Source organism: Suncus etruscus, chromosome 4 (assembly GCF_024139225.1).
Source record: "Suncus etruscus isolate mSunEtr1 chromosome 4, mSunEtr1.pri.cur, whole genome shotgun sequence".
Classification (NCBI taxonomy): Eukaryota; Metazoa; Chordata; class Mammalia; order Eulipotyphla; family Soricidae; genus Suncus; species Suncus etruscus.
In genome coordinates, this window is record NC_064851.1 from 63606738 (window position 1) to 63614082 (window position 7345).

Genomic DNA, 7345 nt, shown 5'->3' on the forward strand with positions numbered 1-7345 from the left:
ATTTTAAATCAACTCACAATTCCCTTTTAGAAATTCTATAAATACGTTTTAATAAAATTTTACTAAAATCTAAATCATACTTACATTTATGTTAAGTGGGAAATAATAAAAATATGTATAATTTATTTTGCCTAAAATTTGCATTTTTTAACAATTCAGTATTCTTAAATATGCAGTTTCTCAAAAATTAAATAATGAATAAAGTACTGTATAAGAAATGATTTCAATACCATACTTTCCATACATTATATGCTAAATAAAAAATAAAATTGCTAGCATATTAGAAAATTTGGACTTTCTAGTTCTGACTACTCAATTAGTAATTTTTGCCCATTATTATGATTTATATTATTGTATGTTATGATTATATGCATACTTATACTAACCATAAGCTCTTCTTTAATGTAAATGTACTTATTTATTTATTTATTTGATTTAGTTTTAGTTTTAGAGTAACATCCTGCAATACTCAGAATTTACTCCTGGCTTTTTGCTCAGATGTCACTCCTGGAAGGCTTGGGGTAACCAGAAGTAACCTCTGAGCGTTACTGGATGTGCCCCCCCCCCCCCCAAATATCACTATTCAATATATTCATTAATTTGACTCCAGTGTAGTGCTGATTGCTCTGTTTCAGTAAAAAGTGCTGTTTGTTCAAATCATTTATTTATTTATTTATTTTGATTTTGGGGTCATACCTGACAGTGATCAGAGATTAAATTTGGCTCTTTGGTCAGGCATTGCTCTTAGCAAGTGTAGGGAATGGAATAAAACCCAGGCCTACCTCATGCATAGCAAATGATATATTATAAATATTATTATAACATATTTTTAATTTCTTTTTTTTTGTTTTGGGGCCATACCTGGTGGTATTCAGGGGTTACTCCTGGCTATGTGCCCAGAAATTGCGCCTGGCTTGGGGACCATATGGGACAAAAGGAATGGAACCAAGGTCTGTCCTGGTCAGACGAGTGCAAGGCAAATGCCCTACTGCTGTGCTATCTCTCCTGCCTCTTGTTTATTTAAGTATTTTGTTCCTTTTTGGACACATCTGGTGGCATTCAGGGGTTATTCCTGGCTTTGTGCTCATAAATCACTCCTGGTTGGCTTGAGGTACCGTATGGACTGCCAAGGATCAAAACCGGGTTGGCTGTGTACATGGCAAAAGTCCTACATGCTGTACTATCACTTTGGCCCCATTTTATTTAATCTTTTATAAAAAGAGTCTATCATTTTTGTGAATATTTATGTTGTAAAAGTCTAAGTTGTGATTGTGTTTTCCTGGCTACATATATAATTAAATTTAAAAAGAATGAGAAACAGAATAAAATGTTGAACTGTCATTTATATATACATTTATATACATTAACATGTATAGAACTTTTTGATTTATCTGAAAAATAATACATTATTTAATTACAAAAATATAAGTTGAGATCAAAGTATCTAATCAGTTTAATTTTAAAGAAAATGTAAAAAATTTATGAGTATAGAGCCAAGAATAAATTATCTTTTAAATAATTTTATTTTTACCAAAGTGGATTTCAAATCATTCACAGTAATACTTTAGGTACATAGTGACATTGAATCAGGGGCATTCCCACCACCAATGTTGTCCTCCCTCCACCCCTGTTCCCAGCATGCACCCCTTTTACCCCTTTTGCCCCCCCCCACCCGGGCTGCTAGTATAAGAGGTCCCCTCTGTCTCTAGCTACTAGATTAGGGTATCAATTCTGTTGTCATTGGCTTTGGAATGGTGTTTAAGTTAATCATTTTTATTTCTACTCAACGTTTATATGACTGTTTGGTGTTGGTACCTTCTATAATTTTCCCCTCAATTTGTGAGGCTGAACAAGATGGTTCAAATTATTATTTTGGAGGAAATAAAAAAAAAAAGGAAAAGTGGGAGGGCAAAATCAAACAGGAAAAAACTGAGAAGAGTCCTTCTACAGGGTATAATTATCGATTTAAGAAAAAAAAGTGGGAGCGAATGAGTGAGTAAGAAATGGCTGTCTGTGGAAACTGCCAGGTAAAGTGCTGATTGCTTCACCTGCAGAGTCTCCGCCCTGCTGTGCTTCTTCTGAGGAAGCTGAGGACCTAAAGAGAACCCTGTCCTGTGCTCCTCTGTCTTTCCTGAATTCTTCAAGGTCTCCTCAGAGCCTTGGGAAGCGAACCAAAAAAAAAAACTGCATTCTGATGCTACCCAGCGAGCAAGTGAGTGAGTAAGAAATGGCTGACTTTACAAGCCCAGAAAGGGGAAGCTGCTGAATTCTGCTGGAACTCAGATGCCAGCACCCCTATCTGCCTGTCTTCTGTGCTATGCTCCATCTTCGGAGTAATTTCATCCTGTGTGTGGCCTATCTGTGGACAGCTCGCCTTCCCTGGAGCCTTCTCTGGAGGTGAGTTTACAAGCCCAGAAAGGGTGGAGCCATAGGATCACGGCCTCTCTACTTCACTTCCTGGCCGTGCACATCATTTAGCCAATGAATACAATCACAACAGGTAGAAAAACCCACAATACAAGTGAGACAATGGGGAAACAACGCAGGCCAGCGCCAGATATAGAAAATGACAAAGGCAACTCTGATGACTTGAATATGACCAATCAACTAGTCAGTCTCTCAGATAAGGAGTTTAGAATTGCAATATGGAAGACGTTCACAGAACTCAAACAAAGTATACAAGAGAACACTAATAAGAATCAAGAGAATATGAAGATATACATCAGAAAACTCCAAACTGAAATTTCAGGTCAAATAACAGGTCTGAAACACTCAGAAGATGAATTGAAGAAAAACATGGTTGAGCTTTCCCACAGATTAACAGCAGCTGAAAATAGAATTAGTACACTGGAAGATGAGATAAATGACAATTCCATACAGCAGAAGAAATTGGAAAAAAAGCCTTAAAGCAAACAATCAAACAATGGAAAAATTACTCAAAGAATGGGAACAGATGCAAATAGAAGTCTATGAAAAGCTCAACAGAAACAACTTAAGAATGATTAGAGTCCCAGAGATCCAGGAAGAAAATCTCCAGGAAGAATCAATGGTCAAGAATATCATTAATGAGAAACTACCAGAGCTAATGAATACATACCATCAAATCCTGCATGCCTGAATGTTGGGGACTGACTTGTTTGAGGCCATTTTGCTGTTCTTTCTGCCATATTCCAGCTTTTCACCTTAAAGCTATTTTGCAGTCTTGCTGTAAGTTTTTGAGCTATAGAGAAAGGAATGTGCAACTGTAGATATAATTAACTCTAGCCCGGAGGAGAGCAACACTGTCCGGTACCGTTATCAGAAACTAGGCCTCACTCCTTAAGACCACATTTCGGAGTGAACTAGGCTATTATCAATAAGTGTATGCTACATTGTCTGTTCAAGATCACTGAGGCAGGCACATCTTGCACCACCTGATAATCAAGCAATTAAAAATGCAGCTTGAAGGACACTAGAGGTTTCCATAGAAACAGCACGTTCAGCATAACTTGAAGGTCACCTAGACCCACTGCCCACTTCCTTATTTAGAGAATGCCTAAGTTTCTTTGTTCCTTGAAACCTGAAATATATCCTTGCCTTGTATGGGCCTTCGCGCCAAAAGTATGACTGACATCACCTTTGTACTGCCCCCTTCTCCTTCACTATATAAGAAGGAACTGTAGCCAATAAAGGTACCCTTGAACAGTGAGACGCTGCCTTGGGTCTTTATTATTAACCTCTTTCAGATTTTTTACAGGTGTGGTTGCTCTTCTACTCAGCAAAATAGGAGTGCGGTTGTCTGAGAAGCCTTTCCAGCTAATTCCTGCTGGCCGGGTCCCCCCTGGGGGGGCTTCAGGACCCCGCATTTTGGCGCCCAACGCGGGGCTCGAAGACCACCGCCACACTCCGAACGACTACGGGTCGGCGAGTCCGGAGCTGTTTCGTAAATCGCAGGATATACCCCATCCGGGTAGGCGTTGAAACGAGTTAGCCTTAATCAAATATTTAAACTGCAGTTTTTTCAGTCGTTCTGATCACCGCCCCTGATTGGCTCTTGGGGCTTCGCCCGTTGGCTTCACTTCCATGGGTGTTTTCATTGAGTACTGAACTTAAATTCATTATTGATATTCAGTCTGAGTTGAAAGCCAGACATGTAGAGGTTACCAAAAAAGAATATTTGTAATTTTCTTATGTTTATTCATAATGTATGTCATTGGTTTATTATTACCTGTCCAGAAATTGTTGCGTCCACTTGGGACAAAGTAGGACATGAAATGAGTGATTATTTTGTAAATAATGATGATTCACAGAAGGAAAAAATTATGTTCCAATATTGGAGCCTGTTAAGAGATATCATTGTAACTAAAAATGCCGGAACCGCCAAAGACATCATCCATGCCGTTGAATCTCATGTACAACAAGTCTCCCGTGAGTGTTCCAGGACTCCCTCTCGTTCTAATTCTGTCTCTCATCTCCCTTCTCCCTCTGAGAATACTTCCCCTTGTCCTCCCTCCACCACTGATTCTTCTACCTTTGTCTCCAAAGTAACTAATGCTCTTAAAGATCTCTCTAATGCTTCTCATTTATATCCCTCCCTTACTTCTGTCCATACTTCTGCTCTATGCACCCAGACCCCTACAGAAGAGGCCGCTGCACCCTCTGTGCAAAATCCTAAACAGCCCTTCACTTCCCTAGCTTCAGCTCCGTCCCTGTTTCACCACCCTCCCCTCCTTAGCCAGCAATTGCAACAATACAAAGCCTTTAATTGGAAAAGCCTCAAAGAGCCATTTCAAGCCGTAACCTCCTATGGCCCCCAAGCCCCTTACACGCTCTCCTGCTTAGAATCTAAAAGCTGAACTCTTTGTCTCTTGGGAAGTTAACTTTTTTTTTCCGCTGCAAAGCCCTTGCAGACAGGCAGGAATTCTGATCTCTAAGCTCGTATAGCTGGCCTCGCCTCTTTTCATACCTTAAAGGTACAGCACACACTTTCCAGGTCCCAGCTTGCCAACATGGCTCTTGCTGCCCTCTGCGCCTGGAAGTCGCTCCCCAGAGCCGGCATTCCAGCAGCTCCCCCACACCGGCAACAAACTGTTGCTGCTTTCTCCCCCCCCCCCCCCATTTTTCTGACTTGAGTTCCCAACTCACCACAATTACATCCATGGTCTCTCACCTCTCTAACAAACTTGATAATGCTCTTGGCTCAAAAACCAGCGCTACCTTTCCTGTCTTTCTCCCTAATGGAGAAAGTCTTCCCCCGCCTGCTCAGCAGCCTCCACCGCGGAGAACGCTCAGTCCCTAACCATGGCAGATTCCCTCCTCTCACCGCTCCCCCTCTTAAAGCTATAGATATGAAACTACTTGGCCAAATTAAAAATCTTAAACAAATCTTAAGCCTTCAAAAACAGGCTGCTTCTCTTAATTCACAGATTTCTGCCCTTCAGGCGTTTCCCCCCCCTCCTAAATCTATAGTTGTCTGTCCTCTGCCCACTGAATTCCACGGCCAAGCCCCCCCTCTTGAGAATTCAAAGGAACAAACTAATAAAAGTGAGGCTAAGTGCCATAAAACAGAAACTGCTGCAGTGCCTACAAAAAATTCTAAGGGCACAGTAAGCAGGATAATTACAAAGTATCATCTGCTAAGCCATAAAACCTTGCGATATCTACACTTTGCTGTTAAAACTTCTGAGCCTAATGTACCCTTTACTTTGCTCAAACCAATCCTCAGCCTCCTTCAGCCTCTTTCCTGCCAGCCTTGGAGAACAGCCAGCTCAAGCCCTGACACTCCCACTTTAAGCCTTCCAATTCACCTTGAAATACCCAATCTTTGTTATTCAAAAAAAAAAAAATCTGAAAAGTAGCATCTCTTGCATATTCTCAAATCAATTAATAAAACCATGATTCTCATGGTGCTTTTGCAACCCAGACTCCCCTCTTCGGTTGCCACTCCCTCTAATTCCAATAAATTAGTAATTAATCTTAAAAGATTGCTTTTTTTTTCTCTATATCATTACACCCTGCTGACTGTAAATAATTTGCCTCTAACCTTCCTGCTGTTAACTGTGCTAGCCCCTCCCCAAGTTATCAGTGAAAAACTCTGCTTCACCTTGTCAGCCCTACACTTCGTCAAATATGTGTTATTAGGTTTAGTGCATTAAGTAGTGTAAAGTAATTATTAAAACATTAAAAAGCAACAGAAAGATAAAGGCAATAAATTTTTTTTTCATGCCTCTCAGAAAATTTTAAAGCAAGGTCATAATTCTGTCACTTTACAGATAACAAAATATTGGTAAAAGAAAAACTTCTTTGTGTTTTAAAATCCAAACGAACACAAAAGTGTTAAAATTAAGTCTTATATTTCTATTAAAAGTTTTATTTTAATTTTTAAAGTATTTACAAAATTATGTGAAAAATAATGTGGTTAGCCTTTTTAAACAATATAGTTAATTTAATGCACAGTAAACACCTAAGTATGCTTTATAGTACCCTTAGTTTTAACTTTGTGCTACAGCAATGGTTGTTCTTTATTTCTGCATTAAAAAAAAAAAAAAAAAAAAAAAAACTATTATTTTAAGTGCATTCAAAATATCAGCACATTATACAAATCTGTATATTTGTGTCGCAGTAAAAAAATAATATTGATGAAAAATATATTATATATAATTTTATAAGTAATATATAAAAGTAACTAAACTTTATAAGCAAATTAACTAGTATTAAATATAATTTTAGTCTTAAGTTCTAGGTGTGTAAATGCATCAGATGTCTTTAACTATATTTTATAATAATCTAAGCATTTAGTTAATTTAGTATATAATATTTTTTACAAATTATTCACTTAAAGTCTTCATAGTAAAAACAGTTGTTTGTTTTTTAAAATCAGTTTTTTATACCTTTAATAATCATAGTTCATGCTATTGTGTTTAATCATAAAAATTTTAACACTTTATTGCAGCTGTCTTACTATTCTACTGCAAAACCAATTTAAAGAAAACCTATTCATTTACAGCAAATGATTTCATACTTCAGAGTGAAGACTCCTTCTACAGTGCTCATTAACCATTTTACTTAATGTTTTAAACTTCAATTAAAATTGTTTTAAAAATGTTTTGTGTTAAATCTAAACCTTAAAATTTATTTTCAGCAAAGTTCCACTCCATCTACATTAAGTACTTCTCAAAACTAAAAAAGTTTTTCTACAAAATTTTTTTTCTTCTCACAAACATGCTAGCTAAATATTTAAAAGCGCTTGTCAATTTTTTTATAAATAAGTCTTAAATCAATCCTTTTGTCTGTTTATGTGTCTGTTGTGATGAATGAAAGTGGCCACAAGTGTAAAATGTTGTGTTTAGTGTTGTTTTGTTTTGTC

The 7345-nt window shown here is 37.6% G+C and overlaps 1 pseudogene; it reads left to right on the forward strand.

Annotated features, from left to right (window-relative positions):
* The first annotated feature begins 6427 nt into the window (after positions 1-6427).
* Positions 6428-6575, forward strand: LOC126007756 (uncharacterized; annotated as a pseudogene).
* Positions 6576-7345: the final 770 nt, after the last annotated feature.